This window comes from Chiloscyllium punctatum, chromosome 6 (genome assembly GCF_047496795.1).
Source record: "Chiloscyllium punctatum isolate Juve2018m chromosome 6, sChiPun1.3, whole genome shotgun sequence".
Classification (NCBI taxonomy): Eukaryota; Metazoa; Chordata; class Chondrichthyes; order Orectolobiformes; family Hemiscylliidae; genus Chiloscyllium; species Chiloscyllium punctatum.
The window spans coordinates 128,024,171-128,052,067 of NC_092744.1; positions in this window are offsets into that span (position 1 = coordinate 128,024,171).

Sequence of the window (27,897 nt, forward strand, 5' to 3'; positions counted from 1 at the left end):
CTGCATTATACACAGAAATATCCGCCATTGTTCCTCCACGGTCTTCCCTGTTAACGTATTGCACCATTGAACTTTGGCCAGTTGCTCCCTCATAGCTCCATATTTCCATTTATTCAACTGAAATATTGTCACTTCCGATTGTACCCACTCCCTCTCAAATTGCAGATTGAAGCTTATTGTATTACGGTCACTCCTTCCCAATGGCTCCTTCACTTCGTGGTCACTGACCAATTCTGGTTCGTTACACAATACCAGATCCAGAATCGCCTTATCCCTGGTCGGCTCCAGCACCAGCTGCTCTAAAAATCCACAAAGTCTCTTTCTTGAGGCCCGATACCATCCTGATACTCCCAGTCTACCTGCATGTTAAAATCCCCCATAACAACTGCAGTAACATCTTTGCGACAAGCCAATTTCAGCTCCTGATTCAACTTACATCCGACATCCAGACTACTGTTTGGGGGCATGTAGATGACTGCCATGAGGGTCTTTTTACCCTTAGTGTTTCGAAGCTCTATCCACATTGACTCTACATCCCCTGACTCTAGGTCCCCCCGCGCAAGGGACTGAATATCCTCCCTTACCAACAAGGCCACCCCACCCCCTCTGACCGTCAGTCTGTCCTTACGATAGCACGTGTAGCCTTGAATATTCATTTCCCAGGCCCTGTCCCCATGAAGCCACGTCTCAGTTATCCCCACAATATCGTATCTGCCAATTTCAAAAAGAGCCTCAAGCTCATCCACCTTGTGTCTAATGCTTCGTGCATTCATATATAGAATTTTTAATTCGTTACTGCTCTCACCCTTCCCCTCAACCCTTATTTCACTCAACATTACAGCATGATGCCTTTTCCAGTTTTCTGCCTCCTTGATACAGTTGTCTTTCTTGACTTCTCTTGTTCTAACTACCCCTTCAATTTCCTTTTTAAACATCCAGCTTGTCCCCTCCCCCCCGCTACTTAGTTAAATGTAGCTGTGTTGCAGCAGAAAACCTGCCTGCCAGAATGCTGATCCCTGATCTATTAAGGTGCAAGCCGTCTCTCTTGTAGAATTTATGGTTACCATAAAATATACCCCAGTGATCCAAGAACTTGAAACCTTGCTTCCTGCACCAGTTCCCCAACCACACGTTCAAGTCCATTATCTCCCGGTTTCTGGCCACACTAGCCCGAGGAACTGGAAGCAAACTGGAGATAACCACCTTGGACGTCCTGCATTTTAGCCTTCTTCCAATTCTCTGAAGTCTCACTGTAGTATGTTCCTCCTCTTCTTCCAAACACCTAACACCCAGAAAAGTTCGCCTCACCTTGTAATCTGTTAAAATATGAGCGACACAGATCTCCTACATTCCACTATTGAAACAAAAATTAACAAGTTAGTTTCTTAACTTTAATAGTGAACACTAAACAACAACTATTCACAAATACAAGCTCCTCTTTTCTTAGCTACTTACTATCTGACTCCAACTCTGCAAAAATATTCTGTTCCAACAGCCTACATATTAAACATTACAATCTCAAGACCACACAGTCTCCATCTTCCCCACTGTGTTCACTCTTGCAGCTGCTGATCTCCCTGGGTCATGTTTTTTATTGCAAGTAGGTTTACATGAACATGTGTCTTTGATAGAGAGTGTTTTAGATGGCCAGTTAGCACTCCTGCTCTACAGCAGTTACTCTGCTGTTGGATGGCAGTGGCTCTCCCTCTAGTGTTCAAATGCGGGGCTTATATACTTCCAATGATACAATAATTCTCACATTTGATTGCTTTCCAGGTACCCAAACGATAATATTCAAATTCAGTTGGCTTCTGGTATCCTGAACGTTATTTAAACTCTTCGGTTGTATTTGAATTGTTGTCAAAACAGCAACAAAAACTCAGGTATCATTTCCTAGCTAATTGTGACATATGGAACAATCTGACATTTAGCTGGCATCTGTGCTGTACTTTCTATTCAACAAAACCCATTCTGTCTTAAAGTGACCTGACATGCTTTCGGCTTCATAACACCTCCCCCCTGCAGAAAAAAAAGAAAAGATGGCTTCGTGTCTTTTCATCTAATTCTTAATCACATTGTGATGAAATACAAAAGAATTAATCTCATTTAAATGATTCATATTAATTTTGCACACATATAAAACACTGGGATAAGTCAAATCTTATCAACACCTGTTCCTTTAAATCCTCGATAACACATCTGCTATTACATTTTAGGACCCACAGCATGTACATTGTGTAAGTTAAAAGTCGGTGTGATAAGACTGCAATGAAATACTCTCATATTCTGGTCTTTAAATATTCCAAAAAACGCGAGAGGTTTGTCGTTGTCCACAACCATCTCCGACAATTTGTTTGTCACATAAACATTAAAATATTGTCAGGCCAGTGCGAAACCTAATCATTCTTTTTCAGTAATGGAGGTGTTGTATTTTGTTTCTGGTGGATATTGAGTTTTTTCGACAAGTAGCCAACTGGCCATTCAATCCCATCATCATCTTTCTGTATCAATACATCTCCGACCCCGATATCCCGAGGGTTTCAGAATACTTTGTATAGCTAAAACAGGTGCGGTGATTAATCCTGCTTTAACGTTCTCAAATGCCTCCTGGCATTGTACTGTCCACCACAATTCTGTGTTCTTCTTTACTAAGTCCATCAGTGGTGCCAATACGCTGCTGAATTTTGGAACAAACTTCCGAGAGAATCCACTCACTTCCAAAAATTGAAGCATCTCTTTCTTCGAGGATGGTCGTGGAAATTCCTCAAAGCACTTCGTTTTTATGTTCCATGTGGTCAAACTTCCATGTCCAATGTAATATCCCAAGAACGTCACCTCTGCCTTCGTGAATTCTGTTTTCTTTAAGTTTATTACCAAGTTTGCTTCTTGTTATCGTTCAACATGCTCTGCCAACTGTAACATGTGAGCTTTCAATCACTTGCTAAAGGTCACTACATCATACAGATAAGCTACACCATTTGTTCATCTGACCATAACTCTGTTCCTGAGTCACTAAACCTGGCTTTGAAGGGAATTCCTATCACTAGTGGCAATACTAATATTTCATTCCCACAGGAAATCGTCAAAATTTCAGAGTTTTCATCTGCCACGTGCTTCATTCTATGCTGTGCCCTTCAGGTGCTGTTAACGAACTCACCTACTCCATCTAATCTCTCCCTCACCTCACATATATAATCCGAGTGTGAGATCTCTGACTTCGGTCCTGTCAATTTATATTCAATTAATTCCAAAGGACCTCTCACTTCATGTACAAATATTAACTCAAAGGAAGTAAACTGAGTAGATTTATTTGGGGCAAATATTTTTTGTCTAATGGCAAACAATTCAATGAGACACCTTCATTCCAATCATTCCGGTAGTCCTGACAATACACTGTTAATATGGTCTTCAGAATCTGATGTTAACTCTCCAAGGATCTCTGGGATTCAGGATGGGATGCCCTTGATGAAAGCTGCTGTATGCCTAAGCCATCCATGACTTCCTTAAACAGCTGAGCGGTTAAATGAGACCTAGGTCTGACTCAATCTCTCTGCGGAGCCCACAGTGAGTAAAGAAAGCTGCCAACCCCTTCACTTCCCTTTTTACCTTAACAGTCCATAATAGAATAGCCTCTGGAAATCTCGTAGACACATCCATTATGGCTAGCAAATAATGGTTTCCACTTTTATTTTATATAGGGGAGCGACACAACTAATCATAACCTACGTGAAATGTTCTTCGAATGCAGGAATTGGTAACAAAGGTGCTGGTTTTATTACTGTCTGTGACTTACCTATCGTTTAGAATGTTTGACATGTGCAACAAAAAATAACCACGTCCTTGTGCATTCCAGTCCACTAGAAATGCCTCTGTACCTTAGCCTGAGTCTTCTGTACACCTAAGTGACCCCCTGCAGTTAGTTTATGTGCTAACCGTAACACTGTACACTACCTCTAAAACAATCTGGTGCACTTCAGCCCATTTCCCTTCTGCAGTAACCTATCGGGGTCTCCATTTTAATTTTATGATTCCATCTTTAAGTTCGACAATATATTCTGATTCATTTTCTGTGTGTGTGCATGCGTATGTGTGTGTGAATGTGTGTGTATATATCTGTTGTAAGTCCATTAGCCTTTCTGGACTAAACCCCTCTGCCTGACCCTCTGCCTGTTCAGGTTTTTCCTGCACCGTGACATCAAACAGGGGGTCAGTTCACTAAGCATCAACTCCTTTGGCTTTTTATTTTGGTTTTCCTTCCTGCTCTAACTTATGACAGTGGAATCTTGTTACTACACAGTCTGGAAAAATCCTGGGTATTTTTCTTTTAACTCCCCAATTCCCTAGTTTTCCTTTTGCCTTCTCCAATACAAGGGGTGCCACTCCCACCTTGGATCCTGTTAAATCGTTCACAAGAATAAACTGTATTCCTGGAAATGACACTCTGTTACTCACTGTCACTGTTACTGCCCCAATCTTGAATTGGCATTCCATCCTGATGTCACACAAGGGAATACTTAATTTCTAACCCCATTCCACAAATTGTTACGATCTTGATTAATATGACAGAAAGAGTGAAAATACTTTCATCTCTCACTATTAGAGGCCGAGGGAAAGTGAGGGCTGCAGATGCTGGAGGTGAGAGTTGAAAAGTGTGGGGCTGGAAAAGCATAGCCAACCAGGCAGCAACTGAGGGGCAGAAGAGTTGACGTTTCAGACATACATTCTTCATCAGGAAAGTGGGAGGTGGGGTAAGGGAGGGGGAAGGGGGCCGAGAAATAAATAGGAGAGTGGGAGTTGAGCTGGGTGTCAGATAGCTTGGAAGGCAATAGGTAGACGCACGTGGGGTGTGATGGTGATAGGCCGGAGAGGAGGGTGTTGTGGATAGGTGGTAGGACAACTAGAACCCTCAAACTAGAACCATCATCAACGTTGACTTCACCAAATTCCAAATCTCCCCTCCCCAACTTCTGCCAGATTGAACCATTCAACCCAGCACTGCCCTCTTGAACCGTCCAAACTGGCCAGCTTGCTTCCCACCGACCGACTCCACCCTCCAAACCGAAATATCACTATTACTCCCACCTACATCTTCTTATCGCCTTCCCAGTGACCCTCCCACCAGCCCAGCTACTACCCTCGTATTTATCTTTCAGCCCCATTGTCCCCCCACGACATTCCTGACAATCAGTTTCTGCCTGATATTCGATTGTTCTGCTTTTTGGATGCTGCCGGATCTTTTGTGCTTTTCCGGCGCCTCACTTCTCAACTATTCGAGACTGAGCAGATCCCATATCTCACAAAATTATAACTTCTTGTCCTTCTCCCCCTGATCCTTCTAAGTAAACTTCATCTACTGTGGCGAATTCTTTCAGAGATCAGGTACCGACTCCATACCCACACCCTGCCTCGGCTGTGCACTCTCCTGCAGCTCCACGGCTCTACTTGGGGTCTCCTTTACCAGTTTCACTCATGCCACTGGGCTTAGCCTCTTCTACCGCATCTTTCCCCAAAGTGCCTTCCTTCAACGACCATCACAGTGTGTCCCAGCTTACTTCAATGAAAGCACCTTTTCCCAGTGCCCTTCTTGAACCATCAGCACTGTCATTTTATGTGTTCCACTCCCTTATACTGAGAACACCTGAGGCCTTTCACCTCCTTTCAAACCCTTTGGGCTTCTTTCTTCACCTGTGGTAAACTATTGTGCGCTACTGTTCGCTTTACAATGTGTGAACTGCCCTTCTTCCAATTTCTATCCCTCATAGCATGAAAATTCTCCTGGAAGCTAAATTTCATCTCATGCACCAATTCATATTTACCTGCCATTTCTGCCGCGCTTCTCGCTTCTTGAACTTTCTGTTCGTGCACATGAATTTTTACCATCTCTGGAAGTGAGTCTTTCAACTTCTCCAGCATAACAATCTCCCTTCGAGCCTCACTGGTCTTATCTATTTTTAAGTCCAGCACCCATCTATCAAAATGACTGCAGTTAATTCTTTCAAACTTAACATAAGTCTGACCTGGTTCCGTCTCTACTTTTATGAACCTCTGTCTATATGCTTCTGGTACCAATTCATAACCAATCAAAATAGCCAATTTGACATCTTGATAATCTCTTGACCCCTCATCTGACAGCGCTGCACATACCTCATCAGCTGTGCCCACCAGCTTCGTCTGAATGAGCATTACCCACCAGTTCACTGGACACGTCATCTGCCGAGTCATTTTTTTCAAATGAAATAAAAAAGGTTTTGACATTTTTCTCACTGAAATATGGCAAGGCATTAACATAGTTGTATACATCCCGACGTTCTCCCTTCATCTCCATCCTGTTAATTTCAATTTCTTGCCTAATTCCCAACTTCTGATTCTCAAATTCTCTCTCTCTCTTTCTTTTTCCTCTCCTTCACTTTTTTCTCTCTCTGTTTCCGTATCTTTCTTTATCATCTAACTTCAGTTGCCATATTTGTAATTTAAGTTTTATCTAACTCGACTGCAGTTGTCTGTTTCTCTGATACATCAAAGTGCTTTACCAACTTCATTACAAATTCAGCTTTCCTTTTGTCCCTGGTTAAACCCAATTCCAACCTATTTGCTAATTCTAAAAAATATCCTCCTTTTGTCTTTCTAAACTTTCTTGGCAAATTTGGGAACCTCTTTAGTAATGTTAAAAGCCTTTTCCCTCACTTTTAATTTAAACCACCACCAGTAAACAAAATTAAAAAGAATTTCTGACCGTTTTATTTGAAGATCTAGGTCACTAATTGCAACGTGTTGGAATTTGCTGGGACATTTTGTACCTGAAATCTGTTCAAATCTGTCCAAGTCCCATACAGCAGGGCCCCAAACTGTGCAGACATCTATGTCGAGCCCTTCTGTTAATTAAAACCACAAACCTAAAAAGCTCACCTCACTTCGTAATCTGTTAATACATGAGTGACAAAGAACTCCCAAGTTCCACTAATAAAAGAAAAATAACAGTTTGTATGTATGCAAGTTAGCTCGCTGTGCTTGAAGGTTTGTTTCCTGACGATTCGACACTATGACTAAGTAACATCATCAGTGAGAGTCTCTGCTGAAGTGCTGGTGGTATGTTGCGCCTCTCTATTTATAGGTCTTGGGTTCTTAAGATGGGTGATGTCATTTCCAGTTCTTTTGTTTTACAAGAGAATGTAGATAGGATCTAAACTGATGTGTTTATTGACAGACTTCTGGTCAGAATGCCATTCCTCTCAGAACGTCCTTGAGTGTCTTAGTATGTGTGTGCGTTGTCCCAATCAAAGTGGTGCCGTTCTTTGCCTGTATGTATGGAACATAGTGATAATGGGTCATGTCTTTTGGTGGCCAGCTGGTGTTCATGTATCCTGGTAACACAACAACAGGACCAATTCAATGGCGGAAGAATGATTTTATATACACTGTTTAAATAATGTGTGTGTGCAGATAAGTAACATTTTTCATATGTGCACAACACATTCTAAATGAACAACGGAGACACAGTTAACAAAAAGAGATGCATAGGATATATAAAATTGATAAAACATTAAAACGTCTTTTTATTCTCATCTAAAATGATATGTTCCCCTTCCCTCAACGTTCCCTGTTTTTCTGGAATTCTCCACTCCAATCTCTCATTCTTATCAGGATGTGTTATAAATTCTTGCTTCTGGTGTCCCAACTTATTTCAGTTAATCCCCTTTCTACCAGAATTCAATATATTGGCCTGTTGGATACTTTCCAAAGCTAGTGTCTGTCATATTATTGGAGATGAAAATTCTGGCATCAGACTCAGCATTTGAACATATTGCTTTGTTGTACATGCACTATACAAAGGACCACAGCACACAGGAATTGCCAAAACATTGAGGGATGTGCATCTCCTTCTTTCGATGATCTAGTTTTCTCATTTTTCATATTTCCTCATCTAAGTTGTCTCGCTCTTTCTCTCTTTGTATCTAGTTAAGAAATTTACGAATTATTTTTTTGCGTCTCCTCTCTCAAAGCTCCTTCTTTTGGTTTATATCTATTGGTCTCTTCTTGATGTAATGTGATTATAATTGAACAATGTAACTACAGTGACAGGTGGGAGGAGCTGGCCAGAGTTAATTGGAAGGGGAGCCGAGCAGGGCAGACCATGGAACAGCAAAAGCAGGAATTTCTGGGGATATTTCGGAGGATATCAGAAATTCTCCCAAAGGTGATGAAACGTACTCATGGCAGGACAAGGCAACCATAAGGCATCAAACCAAAAGAGGAAACATACAATGTGGTGAAGATGATTGGGAATCCAGAGAATTCATTGGCTCGGAAACTACATAAGGCTGGAATCACTGTCACTGCAGAGCTCTTAATCATGGTCAGGGAGAGAAACAGAGGAAACACATTCACTTTAAACACAGAAAATGGTATTACTCAAGGAAAAAGATTCAGATGAATTAAACAATTGATTAAAAACAGTTAATTGGTTTTGCAGAATGTCAGATTGAAAGCATGACCCGGGAAGAGACCCTCAGCAGAATGACAGTATGAAAATGGAAGTGTTACCACATCAGAAACCAGAGTAGGTCACTGAGTACATGACTGATGGGTGAATGGGTCTCGATGTGAACTAAAGGACAGACAGCAGAATTGCATTGCAGATATTGCAGCTCAAAACTGGGTATCGTATTTATGTAGTGCTGTAGACTACAGCAGCAGGAGAAGCAGAACAGTATTTAACCATAACCTGTAACTTTTAGCCTCGAATAATTTCCACAGTCTGCCATTACCATCAATACGATCTATGTTTCAGTAATGACTGTGAGTGAACATGACTGGGTCTGAACCACGTGAACCTAAACCTGATACTAACCCATTAAAGCTACCACTCTTGACAAACAGATCTGATCGAATCTCCGCAATCCTGTCACATTCTGACATAACTGGTGATGGATGATTAAACAAATGACTGGAGCAAAGGGCTCCACAAATATCCCCATCCTCAGTAATCGAACAGCTCTGCACATCAGTGTAAAAGACCAGGATGTGGTATCTGCACCACCCTCAGCTAGAAGTGTGGAGTTGATTATCCACCTCACCCTCGCCATGATACCCACAGAATCACAGATGCTCGCCTTCAACCAATTCAATTTGCTGTTCGTGACATGAAGAAACAGCTGAACACAGTACGTACGAAAAAGGCAATGGTCCCTGACACCATTCTTGTAATAGGACTGAAGACTTATGCTGCACAACAAGCCGTGTCCCTGGGGAAGCTCTTTCATTCCAGCTCCAACTCTGACATCTCCCTGGTAATGTGGAAAATTACTCAACTATGTCCAGTTCCTTAGAGGATTATAATTACAATCTGGCCAGTTACCTCCCCCTCAGACCCACCGCGACAGTCAAATTGGTGGTAGTTCTTTTTGACAGAGTTATCAAACAGCACAGAAATAACCTGCTCAATATGATTTGAGATAGGTCCCCATGTAGAGATGGTGCTGCTGTGGAAAGGTCACTGGATTACTAATCCAGACCAGGCTAAAGCTCTGGCAGCTGGTGTAAGTTAAACACAATTGACAAAATATTAAGATGCAAAATCTGGTGTCCGTAAATAGTGACCTTCAAGCCAATGTCGATTGGAAACACCAATTTGCTTCACAAATGTCCTTTCAGGAAGTGAATATCCTGTGGTTTCCTGGTCTGGCCTAAACGTGACTGCAGACACACAGACATGTGATACACTTTGCAATAGTCTCTGAATCCGCCAAACAAGACATTCTATTGTATCAAACTGTTCCGAGGTCTAAAGGATAAAACCAGACAGGACACCCGGCCCCAGCCTCGGTATCGGAAAAAGGGAATGAGAAACACGGTCCTGTTGACCCTGCAGCGACCTCCTTCCTAACATCTGAGAGCTTGTGACTAACCTTGGGAAGCTATAAAGTAGGATGTGCAGTAGTCCATTTGGTCTGTCGAGTTTGCTACCCAATTCAATATAATGATACCTGGCCCTTTATTTCCATATCGTTCTCCTTCTCTCCCACCATTCCTTTACTGTCTCTAAATCCTTATTTATATTCAGTGTCTTGGCTTCCAGGTTCGAGCGCATTCCCCAGGTTCACCAGTCACTGAGTGCAGACATTTATTGTCATCTCATTGCAGAATGGTCTGTCTGTACCTAATACTGTGGACCCTTGTTTTAGACACCACAGCCAGGGGAATTATTATCCCTGCTTCCAATCAGTCTCACCCTGTCAGAGTTTTATATCTCTCACTGAGATCTCCACCCATTTTCCTAAACCCCATGGAATACAGGCTCAGTCGACCCAAACTGTGCTCCCACAACAAGCCTGCCATCATAAAGATCGGTCTGGTCATTCTTCACTGCTCTCCCTCAATGTCAGGTTTGTCATTTATTATGTACTGAGACCAAATCTGCAGAGTACTGCACAGTGTTTCAGATAGGGTCTCACCAAAGCTCTCTACAGCTGCAGTAAGACACCCTTACTCCTGGACTCAAATCCCCCTGAAATGAAGGTCAGCACATCATTGATCTTCCTATCTGGTTCTTGCTCCTGCAATATTGCTTTCAGTGACTGGTGTACAGGGAGATCCAGATCCTTTGCAATGTTACAGCTCCCCACTTCGTAGGTCTATGTACACTGGGCAGCGTGTGAATGCCATTCCCAGTATTGCCTTGTGGGTTCATACCTCACTGTGCTGCAGGGACCTCGGAGTTGCCGCGCAGAAGGAAACAACAAAAAGGCCCATACGTTGCTTTTCAGATCAACATGTTTCAAACAACCCCTTTTCAAACGAAAAGCTGCCAATCCCTTGTTCCAACCAAAGGGCACACTGTCACATAACCCACCTTGCTCTCCATCTGCCATGTATTTGCCCATTCACTCCACTTGTCTTCGTCACCTTGAAGCTTTTTTACAACCTTCTCACCCACTCGCAATCCAACATCCTTTAGTTCTATCAGCAGGTTGGGATATATGGTATTTGATTCCTGCAACCAAATGTTTAATGGGTATTGTGAACAACTGGGACCTGAGCACCGATCTCTGTGATATCCCAGAAACCTTCCTCTGTTATTTTATTTAAATAATATTTATTTCCTGAATCTGGGTGTGACTGGCTGGGCCAGCACTTGTTGCCTGTCCCTGGTTGCCCCTTGAGAAGGTGGTGGTGAGCTGCCTTGTTGAACCGCTGCAGTCCACTGTGGATTCAGTGACAGTAACACCATTGAATGCCAAGGGGCAAGTTAGATTGTATTTTAGTGGTGATGGTCACGGTCTGGCATTTGTGTGACGTGACTATTACTTGCCAAATGTCAGCCTGGATACTGTCCAGGTCTTGTTGTATTTGAACATGGACTGCTTCAGTATCTGAGGAGCCACAAATGTTGCTGAACATGGTGCAATCATTGGCAAACATCTCCACTTCTGACCTTAAAATGGAGGGAAGGTCATTGATGAAGCAGCCCTGAAGATGTATGGGCCTAGGCCACTGCCCGAGGGACTCCTACAGATTTATCCTGGTGCTGAGTTGACTGACCTTTATCAACCATGACCATCTTCCTACGTGTCAGGTATGATTCTAACCAGCGGGGAGTTTGCCCCTGATACCCATTGATTCCAGTTTTGCTAAGGCCCCTTGATATCACACTTGGTCAAAGGCAGCCTTGATTTAAAGGGCTGTCACTCTCACCCCACCTCTGGAATTCAGCTCTTTTGTCCATGGTTTGAACCACGGTAATGAGATTAGGAGCTGAGTGGCCCTGGTGGAGCCCAAACTGGGCGTCATTGACCAGGGTATTGCTGAGCAGGTGCTGCTTAAAAGCACTGAGACCTTCCACCACTTTACTGATGATCGAGAGTAGACAGATGGGGTGGTATTGGCCGGATTGGATTTGGTCTGCTTTTTATATACAGGAGATACTTGGGGTAATTCTCCATGTAATCGGGGAAATGTTGTTGTAACGGTATTGGAACAGCTTGGTGAGGGCAGTGACAAGGTCTGGAGAACAACATTTCAGTACTATTGCCAGAATGTTGTCAGGGTATGTACCCTCTGAGGTATCCAGTGTCTCCAACTGAACTGGATATCGTGTGGAGTGAATCAAATTGGCTGATGACCGGATCTGAATTGTTGAGGACCACTGGAGGAGGCCGAGATGGATCATCCACTCAGCATTTCTGACTGAAGATTGTTGCGAATGCATGAACGTTATCTTTTGCACTGAAGTGCTAGGCTCTTCCATCATTAAGGATGGGGATACTTGTGGAATGTCCTGCTCCGATGACTTGTTTAATTGTCCATAACTATTCTCTACTAGAAGTAGAAGGACTGCAGAGCTGAGATCTTCACCGTTGCTTGTGGGATCCCTTAGCTCTGTCTATGACGAACTGCCTATGCTGTTTGGTACGCAGGTAGTCATGGATCTTCATCAGGCAGACACCTCATTTTCAGGTATTCCCAGTGCTGCTGCTACCCTCCTGCACACTCCATTGAATCAAGGTTGATCCTCTGGCTTGATGGTAATTGTTGTGAGGGGGATATGCCAGGCCATGAGGTTGTGCTGGAGTACAATTCTGCTGCTATTGATGACCCACAACATCTTCTCGAAACCCAGACTTGAGCTGCTAGATCTGTTCGAAGTCTGTCCTATTTAGCATGGTGACAGTGCCACCTAAAATGGTGGAGGTTATTCTCAACATGCAAGTGTGTCTTTATCTCCACAATGACTATGCGGTGGTCACTCTTATCCGACACTGTCATGGACAGATACTTCTGTAGCTGGCAGATTAGTAAGGCTGTGGTCAAATATGGCTTTTCCCTCTTGTGGGTTCCTTCACCACCTGCCGCAGACCGAGTCGAGAAGTTATATCCTTTCGGACCCAACCAGCTCAATCAGTAATGCTGCTGCTGAACCACTCTTTTTGTGGACATTGACATCCCTAACCCAGAGTACATTTTGTGCCTTTGCCACCCTCAGCGCTTCCTCCAAGTGTTGGTCAGCTTGGAGAAGTACTGACTCATCAGTTGGGAGAGGCTGGTACATGTTAATCAGCAAGAGGTTTCCTTTCCCATGTGTAAACTAACGCCATGAGAGTTCATGGGATACAGAGTCACTGTTGAGGACTCCAAGAACAATTCCCTTCAAACTGTATCCCACGGTGCCACCACTTCTGCTTTGTCTGTCCTGCTGGTGAGAGAGGAGATATCTAGGAAAGGTGATGGGGTGTCAGGGATATAGTCATTCTCACAGAATCAGACCTTAAATACAATGTCAGGCTGTTGCTTCGCGTGTTTGTTTATTTCTATTCACTGTCTCCTGCCAGGTGTCCCATTCTAGAAGCGTGGCCATATATTCACCCCAATCCACGAAGATTTGATTTTGCAAACTAGGCTTGGAGCTTTACCAAAATCTTTCTGAAAATCCACATGTTTTACATCCATTGCTTCTCTTTCATTTCTCTCCCAGTCTGTTTCTCAAACATAATTCCCATTTCATAAACCTGTGTTAGTGTTATCTATGACCATTATTTTCAGTCCCAATAATTTCTCCCAAACGATTTACTTACTATGTTCTATGTTCCATGTACTATTTCGTTTTCCACGCCAGACTTGGTTTTCCTGGTATTGTCAGAAAGTTCTGTGAAGACAGAACTGAAGTAGTGGATTCATAGTTTTGCCATTTCCCTGTTTCCCATTCTCCATTCTCTGGTTTCAAACTGGAAAAAACCTGCACTTTTTTTTCATACTTCTCACATTGACATAATTTGACAAGCTATAACAGTTCACTCTTATAACCTTTGTGAACATTATCTTCAGAAACCCATCAATTCTTGTGTTAAGCTGCTCAATCATTGACCTTCTACATCATACACTCACAGGAGCATAGTCTCTGTGCCAACAGAAATACAGCACGACCTATATTAGTCCCACTTTCCGACAAAAGGTTCATAGCCTGGAATGTTATGGCACTTCCAAGTGCTTGTCCAAGTACTTTTAATAGTCGAGAGGTTAACCTTGATAACTCCCCTCTCAGAAAGTACTTTCCAGAACCCAACACCCTCTGGGTGAAGAAAAAGTCATCTTTAAATCCTCTCTGAACCTCAAACCCTTCACTTTAAAAGTGTGCTCCCTTGTTCTTGACCCTCTGTCTAAAAGGAACAGATGCTGTGTCTCCACCCTGTCGATGCCCCTTATTAACTTATCCTTCTGAATCACATCCCCCTCAGCCTCTGTCAAAAGTAAACAACCCGAGCTTATCCAGCCTCTCTCCATAGCTGATATGCTCCATCCCAGGGAACATCCTGGTGAATCTCCTCTGCAACCCCCGCCAGTACAATCACATCCTTCCTGTAATGAGGCTCCCAGAACAACATACAGTACTCCATCATGGACGAAACCAAGCACTGTATAACACTTATAATCTACTCCCTGATTAATAAACGCGACACCCAAGGTTCAATTCTTAACTAGTCCATTACCCTGTTCAGTCACATTCAGGGATGTGTGGAGAAACACCCTGTGAGCTCCCTAGTGTGCTGCCAATCATTGTGTACACCGCATGTCTTGTTCCTCCTTCCAAAGTACATCACCTCATATTTATCAGGATCACATTCCATCTGCCATTGATCTGCCCATCTGATCATTCCACTTGTATTTTCCTTTAAAATCAGAACTTCCTCCTCACTCCCAACCACCCGGCCAAACTTTGTGTCGAACGCAAACTTGCTTATCACAACTCCAACCCCTCCAAGCACTCCCCGTCCAGATTCACATCTATACCATTTATGAATGCTACAAACAATAAGGGACACAACACTGATCCCTGTGGTACACCAGGGGACACTGGTCTCCAATCACAGAAACAGCCTTCTCCCACCATTCTCTGCCTCCTGACACTAAGACAATTTTCGCTGTAATGTTTCAAGTTATCCTTGATACTCTGAGATTTTACTTTATTTTTTCTGTTTCCCATGCGGAACTTTGTCAAAGGCATTGCATCAAAACTAAATTAGCGACCTCCTCAAACTAATTGAATCAACTCCATTAGTGTGATTTCACTCTGATAAAGTCATGATGATTATCCCTGATCAAGCCTTGCCATTCTGATTGGAGTTCAATTTTCTCCTTCTCTATTTTCTCCAGTACTTTCCCGAACAGTGATGTAATACTCGCTCGTCTATAGTTTCCTGGTCTATCTCTACCACCCTTACTGTGAAGTGCAATCATAATAGCTGTTCTCCAGTCCTCTGGCACCTCCCCTATTGTCAGATTCTAATTAAAATTTCCAGTCAGCGTCTTTCCTCCCTTGACTCCAACAGTATCCAGACCTGCAGATTGGTCCAATTTTATACCAGACAAAGCCTCAAACACCCGCTCGTATTTTACATCACTCTCTTTCCAAGACCTTTCCAGTCCATCTTCTCGAATTCTGTACCTGCATCCTCCTTCTCCCAAGTAAAACAGCTGTGATGTTGACATGTATCAATCTATCAATGTTCTCCGGGTTGACACACTGGTTGCCCCTTTGGTTTCTAATGGACACTAACTGTTTGCTGAATATTCTGTTCTACTTGTCCGTGTAGAATAAATCATGGGATTCTCCCTCATCTCTCCTGCTTGCACTTCTCCATGTCCCTCGGTTGTTGTCTCCCCTCTATGTTTCTAAGTTTCACTAAAATCACCTCTCATCTTTTGAAACTCGAGATCACAGGCTGAGTTTCCACATCAGACAATCTTGCCATTTTAGGGATTAATCTGGAGAATACCTTTTGCAGTTCGCCTGTAGTTTATCCTATCTAAGATTGGGACTCCAAACGGGACACAATACTCTCAGTTTAGTCTCAGCAACACTCTGTGCAGCTGGCGCATGGCATCTTCTATATTTCAATTACATTCACATGAATGTAAACCTAATTTTTCGTTTCCTATTTGCTTGTGTTTAGATTACATTGCATTACAGTGTGGAAACAGGCCCTTCGGCCCAACTAGTCCACACTGACCCGCCGAAGTGCAACCCAACCATACCCCTACATTTACACCTTACCTAACACTACAGGCAATTTAGCATGGCTAATTCACCTGACCTGCACATCTTTGGACTGTGGGAGGAAACCGGAACACCCAGAGGAAACCCACGCAGACACGGGGAGAATGTGCATACTCCACACAGTCAGTCACCTGAGGTGGGAGTTGAACCCGTGTCTCTGGCGCTGTGAGGTAGCAGTGCTAAGCACTGTGCCACTGTGCCGCCCAATTCTTCCCAATTCCTTTCACTTTAACTTTTCTTATGATGTTAGTGGGAGAGTTCTTAAAAAAAAGATCCTCTTGAATATCCAACTATACGTTATCCATTAGCTCCTCATTGCCTACGTCCACAAGAATCATCTTCAAACCATTCCAGAAAATGTTTGCCACTTATGGTTTTCGTTTCATCGATGCATTATCATCCTCCCTAGTTTTCCCATGACCTTCTATATATCCAGTAACACGTTCTTTATAGTCGAGCCCAACAGATACCCGACCGCGGATGACAAGTGATCTGTAGTTCACCACTCTCCATCTTCATCCTTTCTTAAACTGTTGGATAATATTTATAAACTTTGCCTTATCCAGACTGGCTAAATATCTTTCGGGAATGTATTGGAAAACAACGTGAAAATCTACGATGCAATCAATACGTCAATTACTGCTTCCTCTGAAACTCTTGTATGAAGTACATCTGATCTGTCAGATTTATAAATACTCAATCCAGCTTTCTTTTAAAACATGACCTCAACACTGATAAGAATGATCACAGACTTTACTTACACAAGTCCCATGGTCACTTGGTATTTCTGGGAGAATTTCTGGATATTCTGCCTTGAAGATAGACACAAAGAAACTGTTTCTTTTCCCTGTGATTTCTCTGTTGTCTTCAATAAATTATTCTGTCCGCACACCCACTGTTCCATATTTGACCTTGTTTTTATTTTTGTTTCATACACTGATGTACTTTTCTTTAGCAGTCTTTATATTTTTCTTTTGTTTGTATGCTTTTTCACTTTTTGATTTTCTTTTCTTGGTCATCCGTTGCTGGGTCCTATATTTCTCCGAATCCACTGGCTTACTCCGGTACTTGGCATTTTTCTAAGCTAATTCCTGTGATCTAATAGATAGTTGAAGGTGAGGCTGAAAGGGTTAGGTCGGAGAGGCGGGTGGACCAGATTGATTGGAAGGAAGATGAACACATAGGAACGTTCAAAAGGGGGGAGGATGCTGAGTTGGAAGATTGGACTGGGATAAGGTGGAGTTTGGGTAAATGGGGAAACTGGTGAAACCTACATTAATCTCCTGTGGTTGGAGGGTCCCAAGGTAGAAGAACAACCTTTCTTCATTCATGCTTCGGGTGGTTAGGGTTTGGCGATGGAGCAGGCCCAGGACTCTCACGTCCTTGGCAGAGTGGAAAGGGGAGTTAAAGTGTTCAGCCACAAGGCGGTGGAGTTGGTCAGTGTGGCTATCCCAGATATGTTCTCTGAAATGATCCACCTGCCTTACCAACGTAGAGAAGACCACACTAGCTTTAATGTATGTAGTAGATGAGGCGTTCTGTCTCCCTTCATCACCTATCACTTTCAACCCCACCTTCATCTACCTATCGCATTCCTAGCTACCTCCCTCCTGCCACACCGCCTTCTCATTTATCTCTCAGCCCCCTTCATCCATAAGCCTCATTCCTGATGAAGGGCTTATGCCCAAAACGTCAATTCTCCTGCTCCTAGTACACTGCCTGACTGTGCTTTTGCAGCACCACACTTTTCGACTCTGATCTTCCAGCACCACACTCTTCGACTCTGATCTCCAGCATCTGCAGTCCCCAATTTCTCCTCATACCTTCAGGGGCTTGCATGATTCAGATTTATGACAGTTACTTCAATTAAAACAAAAACTACCGTGTACTCAAACAGCATAAAAGAAAACCAATGCATTGTGGTCACTGTTCCCAAAAGGTCCTTTACAGCAAAGTTTTCAATTAGTTCTTTTGATCAGCCAACATCATTTTCTAAATAACCTGATCTCTAGCTCAGTGCTCGACATAATGTTAATGTAAACCATTTCACACGTGGTCATGAGATCCATTTTCCTAGCATTAGCATTCAGTCGGGTTAACACAGTTTAGATATAATGTAAACAGTACGTTATTACTGCAGTAGCCACAAATGTGTATATCTCATTTCCCATTTTATAACATGTCCAACATTTGTATTGCAGCTTTCAGTTTGATATATTACTCCCATCAATGTTTCCTTCTCCTTGCTATTTTTGCACTCCACCTTACTAGATTCTGGAGAATCTGAGCGATGTGGGATTTGGGGAGATTAATGGCCGAGATCATCTCGCCGCATCATTTATGATCTTCTTAAGCATCATTGTGAAATTTTCTCCAGATCTCCCGTTATGCTAGTGGAGTAGAGAAGGACAATGGTCGTTCATAAATGCTCTGTATTTCCCCCAGAGAGCTGAGACTGCTCTAACCTGGGAGGGAACCTTACAACAGGCTGGTAAAGCATTGCTGCTGCTGTACAGGATCTTAGTGAGATCACATCTGGAGTAGTGTGTACAGATTTAATCTCTTCAATGAAGAAAGGATATTGTTATATTGGAAGCAGCTCAGAGATAGTTCCCTCAGCTGATTCCTGCAATGAAGGTGCTAGCTTATAACGAAAGGATGATCAGGTTCATCCAATAGCCATTGGAGTTTACAAAAATGAAGGATGATCTTATTTCAACATAGAGAATTACACAGATCGTGGGGGAATCCATTCCGTTCTCCAGCCTGTTACACAGGAACAACAGGAGAATATTCAGGCCTTCGAGCCTGTTACACCAGAATTGGACGACACTGTTCAGCCCCTCGAGCCGGATGTATATTTACAGGAGGAGGCCAATCAGCCCCTCGAATCTATAACACTGGACCCAGAGTAGGCCATGCTGCACCAGTATCCTGTTACACAGCAACAGGTTCAGTCTATTCAGCCTCCTCAAGCCCGTAACATAGGAACTGGAAGTGGTCACACAGTGACTGGAGATTGTTACACGGGGATAACAGGAGGCCATTCAGACCCACCGAATCTGTTGCAAGGGAAATGTGTTCGGATAAAAACTATCTGAGACTTTTTTCATGAGAAAGGAGGAGGTAATTCAGACACGTGTCTGTTGTATGGGAACAAGAGAAGACCAATCGCTCCCTTGGTCCCATCTCTGGGATACATGAGGAGACCATTCAGTATCTCCACCGATTATGGAGAAATATGAAAAGACCCATCAGCCCCTCAAAATGTTGCACAGCAACGGGTAGATTCCATAATCCCCCACCCCTCTAACGCATCAACAGGAGGTGGTCATTCTGGCCTTGGAGATGACAACATGGGAACACCAGAAAGACTTCATCCCATCGATTTTGTACACCAGCAGGATGATGAGTCCAGTCACCCACACATACCGCTTATGCAGCAATTGGAGCACATCTCTTAAAACTTTTTGCCCATCAAACAGGAATTCAAAGAAAACGTAATGGTTTTCCAAAGGGAAGAACTTATAATTACTCAATACATTAGGGAGTATTGTAATTTAAGGCAAATTATTAGAATCCATTGTTGAGGACATTTGCAAATATAAACCACAATCCATCGGACTCAGCATGGTTTGGAAAAGATAAACCATGATTGAAGTGTTTTCTTGAGTTATTTAAAGATGTGACAAACAAGGTGGATAGTGGGAATCCTGGAGATGGAATATACCTGGTCTTCGTGAAGGCATCGGATATGTCGCTTCTCCAAAGAGTGAGTGGTAAGATCAGACAGCATCAGTTTAGGAGTAATTTATTGTCTTGGATGGAGAATTGGTTAACCAACAAAATGCAGTCAGATGAATTAAATGTATCATTTTATATTGGAAAATGCAATTTGTTGGGTGCCATAGATTTCGGTTCTCATGCCTCAACCATTTGGGATTGATATTATTACTCGGTTGACAGGATAGGAAATACTATAGCTACATTTTCAGATGACACTAACATTGGTGGAAAGTTACTTCGGAATGATGATGCAAGAGATTTAAAAACTATATGAATAGGTTGGGTGAATGGGCAAACATTTGGCAATGAAAATTAAAGTGGATAAATATGGGGTTATTCAAGTTGGCCAGCCTAATAAAAAGGCAAATTATTATCTAATTGGTGAGAAACATCAAAGTGCTTAAGTGCAGAGGGATCTGGGTGCCTGCTTGCATATCACAGAAAACCTGCCTGTCGGTACTTCAAATACTGAGAAATGCAAGTATAACTTCATCCTTTATTTGTAAAAGGATAGAGTAGAAAGATAGGGAGTGTTGCTGTAGCTATGCAAGGCATTGGTGAGGCTGCAACTGGAGTACAGTTTGTGTGTCCTGCAGAATGAGGTATTTCCGTTGGAGGCAATTCAGAAGAGCTTCATCAGATTGATTCCATATTTGAAGTGTTTGTCTTATGAAGAGAAATTGAGCAGTTCAGGCCTTTATTCTCGATTTTATAAGAACGATAGGAGAGCTCATTGAGGTCTGTAAGATGCGAAATATAATTGAAAGTGTAGATATGGAGTGGATATTTTTTTCATCAGCCGTAATCTCCAACAAGAGACTAGAGTTTGACGATCGAGAGATAGCAGGGATGTGGAACAGAGACCGCGATGACATCAGCCATGATTGTATTCCATGGCGGAGCAGATTCGAGGGGTTGGATTCCTGACTGATTCTCCTCATTCATATTCAGCTTTTCCACTGTGTTACACAGTAATAGGAGAGGACTGTGTATCAAACAGGAAACAGGCACTCCGGATAAATCAGTCTTAATCTGTTTGACAGAACGTCACCAGTGGAATCACACAGTGACCAGTACTGGGTCCTCCACTATTTACAATCTATATCAATGATCAGGAGGATGGAACAGATATACAGAACTGAGTTTGGTCATGTTGCTGTGATAAGCAAGAGATTAAATTATCAAGAGAGGGTGGAGGGTCTACAGATAGATACAGAGAGGTAAAGGCAATGGAGAATAATTTGGCAGGTGCAATATAACATGATATAACCTGTCATTTCATTTACAGGAATAATGGAAGGCAGTATGTTACTGAAATGGAGAGGGATTACTGGGATTAATGATACTGTGAACTGGGGGGTTCACTCAGACCCGTTCAGACATTGGAGGTTTTGCTCCATGCCTGATCGTCTGCTCCCAGACACTCCAAGTGACCCCATTGCTCTCCGTACACATGGAATATTTTGAAGTGTTTGGTTGGTGATGGGGATGCTGTTTTCAAACATGTATTAAGGGGACGGCCATTATCCAAGATACATTCATTCATTTCTACATGGAGACCCGAAGACGATGGGAATACTGTCTGCTTGTGAATGAAGGAACTGTGGCTGTTGTCAGGACAAGAGGTATTCACCAACATAGTGTACTGTGCATGGACACACGGTAACATGAACAGAGAGAGAGCTCCTTCAGTTCCTCTACCTCTCCCCATTGACATGGGTACTCTGCAGATGCCATGGACACCATCGGGAATCCCATTATACTGGATACTCCCGGCAGCTCCCTGCTGTGGGGGAAACGATGTATTTACCTCATCCACCATATATATCCTCCATCACCGAATGGTTACATTGATGGCAACATACTGGGAGATAATGGCTATGTCACCCAGGCCTGCTTGGAATGTTCCAGAACATAGAAGCTGAATGAAACTGTGACCCTAACAGCCACTGGCAGCACCGTCCTTTCCCCGGGGGGGAAGCTGCAGGACGCGTTAAAGGAGGTGACACTGCTCTGTGACCAGCTCCTTCTTCAATAAATGTCCCCTCACACTCTGCTCCTGGATTAAGTGTAGCTTGCGAGGCTGGTAATGGAAAACTCGGTTGGGTCCAACAGATCCCTTTCCACACATACACTAACGCTGTGTTTTCAGAGTTTCCCCACTCTGTAACCTTTGCTCCATTTGTTGCTCATGTTACTGACCCAGAGGCTGTAACTTCAGTCCCCAGGCTCCACCCAAAGATGGGTCAGTAAATCCTCATGTCTCCCTGAATGTCTCAGGCAGCTCACAGCACAACCTCCAGCAAACCATCCCCAACCCCTCCACTAAATTTTCAATAAGAGTCAGTCAGAAACTCCTCATCTATAAGTGTTGTGGACCAGACCAGATCCCTGCAAAATATTTTAAGAAGGTCGCTTCGACCTTTACTTATTTTAAAAATAGATGTGAAGTTTGCGTTCCTGATATGTTGCGAATGGTCAAACCACTCGACATTAAGCAAAATATAATCTATTCAAATGCTTTAGTTAAAATACAATTAAAGAAAAGAACATTTTGAGATAGCTTATATGTTTGAACACTTACACAAACAATAGATACCGTATCTTCTTGGTATACACTGCTTGGCACAAAGATATATTCAAATACAGATCCTTACATGCAGTTTTCCGATAGAAGAGATATCAACATCAACAGAGATCTCAGAGAGAAAAGCAGCTGGGGATCATGTATTGAAACTTCCAACCCTTTCCGGGATCCCCAACAGCTTCTGAATGCTGCAGCTAAAAGCAAACCGAGTAAACCAGGTCTGGGAGAGCTGGCCACTGCCCTTCCATTGTTACCAATGTTTTAATAAAACCTAAAGGCTTTCTCAATTATTTACTTAAACTGTTTTCAGACAGCAGTTCTGCACCTTTGTCTTTATAACCTCTCTTCAAAAAAAAAATCCCAATAGAAAATCACCTTTTTATAGTGATAGTATACTCACAACTCCACCTTTAATAAAATGATCCAACAATATACCAGAAGGGATTCATTTTAGACCTCCTAATCTTCCTCTATGAATAGACTGTCGGGAATACACTGAAAGACTGAAGTGACTGGGCTTGTATACCCTTGAGTTTAGAAGACGAAGAGGGGATTTGATTGAGACATATAAGATTATGAAAGGATTGGACACTCTGGCAGCAGGAAACATGTTTCTGCTGATGGGTGAGTGCTGAATCAGAGGACACAGCTTAAGAATACGGGGTAGACCATTTAAGACAGAGATGAGGAGAAACTTCTTCACCCAGAGAGTGGTGGCTGTGTGGAATGCTCTGCCCCAGCGGGCAGTGGAGGCCCAGTCTCTGGATTCATTTAAGAAAGAGTTGGATAGAGCTCTCAAAGAGAGTGGAATCAAGGGTTATGGAGATAAGGCAGGAAGAGGATACTGATTCGGAATGATCAGCCATGATCATATTGAATGGTGGTGCAGGCTCGAAGGGCAGAATGGCCTACTCCTGCACCTATTGTCTATAGTCTATTGACTGCAATGCATATATATTACATTGACTCTGAGCATACAAATGTTCACAACGAGATTCGATTTCAGTCATTTTACTCCTACCACAGAATTCCTTTGTCTTTCTTCACTCAAGTTTCCACAACGTGTCAAAACTTACGTTTTCTAACCCTGTCACATGTATAATTTCATATTGAATGGCGGAAGTAATAAGCTCAGTCGACACAGACTGGTATTTTTCTCCCTAAACTTCTCCAAAAACTTTAAGGGGTTACGATCAGTGAAAACGATTTGTCTCAGATAAGTTTTTTGCAATTAAAATGCTGAAATCTTGTAACGCCAACACCAAGCTCAAGGCCTCCTTCCCCATTGTGGAATAAATCTGTTGATGTTTCCACTGGACACTCCAACCACACGTTACATAATGGAGCACTTCTCATCTCTCCAATAGTCCCTCTCAATGACATAGCTCCTCATGTCTCAGCATAAAAGAATTACATCCTTTTTTACCTCTTAATGCTGTAACCTCTTTACCTGCTACTCCTGGCCTATGCCAGTAAACCTTACGCTCACAGGGATATGTTCTAAGAAAATCTCACACATTCTTCTCAATCTCTCACAGAAACCAAACTTTGATTTCTGAACTCAATCATCATCATCAGCCATTTTAGCTTCTAACCTTCCCATTTTTACTCTCTGCTCTTCCACATGAGTTCTCATGGCTGTAGGAAGTAAATTGTTGAACTTCTAGAAAATAAGAATCTCTCTAAGGGTCATAGGTTTGCTCTGTTTTAATACCATTCCCCACCTTTCAAAATTTGTTTGATCCTTTCAAACACAACGTGCGTTTAACCAGGCATGCCATTTTAGATTCCTGAAACACTGTCTGTCAGCATCTGGCACAAGCTCATATGCACTTCAAATAGCTTTCTTTACCTCCTCATACTCAGCAGATACCTCCTCTGATAGGGATGCAAATGCCTATCAGCTTTGTTTGAATCAACGAAATCCATATGTTCTCTGGCAACTGCATTTGTTTGGCCACTTTCTGAAATGATATTAAAAAGGCTCCCTCCATCATTCTCATCAAATTTAGATAATACCTGGATGTATTTAAACAGATCCCCATCAGACCTTTGGCTATATAGGGTTGCTCATCCTCACTATCCTCATTATCCAGCCGACTATCGGCCTTCATCTCCACCTTCTATGTCAACTTTCCTCTCTAATTACTAAATTTTGAAGTTGAAACTCTCTGCTTTTCTTCTCTCTTTTTTCTCTCTTTCGTCTTCATTTCCTTTTCTTTTATTTCTACTTTTCATCATAATTCAAACTGTTTCAATTCCTCTTCATGTTCAAGGTGCCTCATTTGGAATTGAATTCTAGCCATTTCCAAAGACTCTGATGGCGGTTCCACCAAATGTAATTGCCGAGCTATAGCTGTACTTAACTCTCATTTTCTCACAGACAAACACAACCCCAACTCCAGCTTGTCTGTCAATTTCTACAGCTTCCCTTCATTACCCCTAACTTTACTTCTTCCATACCCAGAGAACTCTTAGTGACTGAAATTGTCTTTATACTCAACACACTGTTTAAACCAACCGAATTCAACATCTAGAACCAAAGACACTAACAACTACCATACGGGACCTTTGAACCCAATAGCCTCCCAGTGCATACTCTCCAATGTCTGCATGAGCTTATTCTGGATTCTCTAGTTTCCTCCCACAATCCAAAAGTGTGCATCTCAGGTGAATTGGCCATGCTAAATTGTTTTTAGTTTTCAGGGATGTGTGGGTTAGGTGCCTTAGTCGGGGTAAATGTGTAATAATAGTGTAGAGGAATGGGTCTGGGTCGGTTACTCCTCGGAGGGTCAGTGTAGACTTGTTGGGTCGAATGGCCTGTTTGCGGACTGTAGGGATTGTAATTCTAAACTCAATTTGGTATTATCGATTTAGAACCAGACAAGAGTCCCCAGTTTGTTATAGACCAACCAGACTGAATCAAACTAGTTTAAGAGGGTAGCTTGGATGCCAACCTTTTCTTATTTTAAAGGTCGGTGTGACGTGGGTGTTCCAGATGTGATGGTACTCGTCAAACCACTCACCATTAAGCAAAACACAATGTATTTAAACACTCTAATCAAAATCCATACACAATGAAGAGGAATTTAGACTAACTTAACTATTGGAAACCATAACGGAATAATGGATCCAGTACCTTCTACAAATGAACTGTTCCAATATACTACAATCACCTAAACACATCCCTTGGCAAAAAGGAACATTCAAACATGCATTCTTGCATACAGTTCTCCAATGCAGGAGGAAAGAGCATCAAGTGAGCTTCCAGAGAGAATAGCAGCTCGGGATAATTTACTAAAACTTACACCCGTTCTGGGACCCCAAGCACCTGGTGATTGTTATTGCTACAATGAAAAGAAACCTAGAAAGCCTGGTCTATGCGAGCTGGCCATGGTTACTACTATTTATTAAAAACCCTAAAACCCTAAACCCTAAACTACTGAGCCGTTTTCAGTAGGAAGTTTGGCATTTAAGACCTCTTACTAAAAATAAGGAGAAAATAACCTTTTATTTAAAAAGTGACAGTATTGTCAGGCAATTCAGATGCCTGGTCCTTCACTCAGTGGTCTTCCTCGTGTCACTAATCGCAAGGTCACCTGAGAGGGACAGCCACAGGTACAGACCAAGTTACAAGGATGTGTCTCATAACTTCTGAAACACACCTGTCCATGAACCATCACATGGGACACACCGGGAAGTGAACAAGAGCCTGACACACGCCATTTCATTATTTCTGAGCTACACAATGCCAGCACTCGATACACTAGGGAGACAAAACCCAAGGCCAGGGAAAGATACAAAGGGACAGAGAGATTCACATTAAAGACAGAAACAGGCAGTTAATTAACTGAAAAGATGTTGTGTAAATATGGGGAAAAAGACAGGGCAGTGGGACTAACTGCAGAAGTGAGATCTTCGTGAGTAAAATTACAAGAATGAGAACATTGAATAAAGGCATTGTCAGATCAGCTGAAATGGTTTGTTACATCAAATTCTGAATCTGCTTCACCGAACACCACAAACAAACATAAACTGGGACAAGATGACAGCCCAGCATGGAGAGCTGTGCACACCATGCTAGTGTGTTGCTCAGTGAACTGCACTATCTGGAGAGTATTGAAAACTATACAAACATATGCTAACTATACTTGCATCAGATTACTGCCTATAATGGTAAGGTTTGCTCTCTCTGTGTGTTCATCAGAGACTGAGACAGTGTGCGCGATAGGCGTGGTTGAATGCGAAACTCATTGTTTGAGAAGGAACGCATATGGAGAAAACAATTTTAAATAAGAACAACTGGCAGGCTTTTTGATTATCAATAGGGAGAATGAGGGAAGTTTCATGGACGGATGAGGTAAAGTGTTCAAGAATGTTAAAATAAAGGCATTGCCAGAAAAACAGCAATATACATCCGCATGCACATGAATGACAGATGGATGGGAGTTTGGTGTGAGGTCGAATCAGATTTGCTTCGGCAGGTTTGAAGCCTGGAGCGTCAGCAGCAGGTTATTGGCTTCATTAAGCATGTACTTCATAGCTCAAGGTTCAAACAGCAGATGCAATAAACCAGTGAGATATATTCTGGAGTAGTGAGCAGTTCAAGTTAGAAATGTCAGGGAATGGTGTCAAGAATCAGCTCATAGTCAAAGAGATATCCCACAGTTGTACTTGTCTGCTTCAGCTGCAGATATTGGCCAGGGATGGGATGGAAACAGTGGAAGGAAGTGGAGTTTGTAACCAGAACAATCGACAGTGACCTCCATGCTCTTAACAGCAAAGTCAATGATACGATGCATTATGATTCTCCCCGAAACTGAATAGTTCAACATAGAGACCCGTGAGTAACACTGCCAGAGCAGAGAGAGAGAGACAGTAATTGAACACCTTCATTGATGCAGTTAGCAGTGGTCTGTAGAGTGAATATCTAGATTGAGAGATTGGATTGGATTGGAACAATAATAGTGGCAGGAAGTGTAGACGATATGAAATAACTATAATACAGTCATAACTGGTTTATAAAAAAACAAAATCTGGATAGTGACACTCACCAGGAACACCAACGATAGCCAGGAAGGGATAATAAAAGTATTGAATAAAGAGAAGAGCGAAATAGATCTGCAATGATAATGACATCCAATCAAATGCAGAAAGATACCAAACATAATCGGCTAAGCTCCTGTCTATTGTTGGAATATTCCTGTCTAATGTTCTCAGATTCTGATCCATTGTTGGAATATTTCAGTCTAATGTTCTCACATTCTGATCCATTGTTGGAACATTCCAGTCTCACGTTCTCAGATTCTGATCTCTCCTCCCCTTCTCTCTGGATCTGCTGATCCCTGTCAGTGCTGTCGGTGATGCTCTGCTCATGTTATGGGTTGACACATTGAACGGAGCCCATTTATCATTAAAAGATGGAAACCCTCCACTGGGATAATTAGAATCCATGGAGAGTGGCATTAATCGCAGT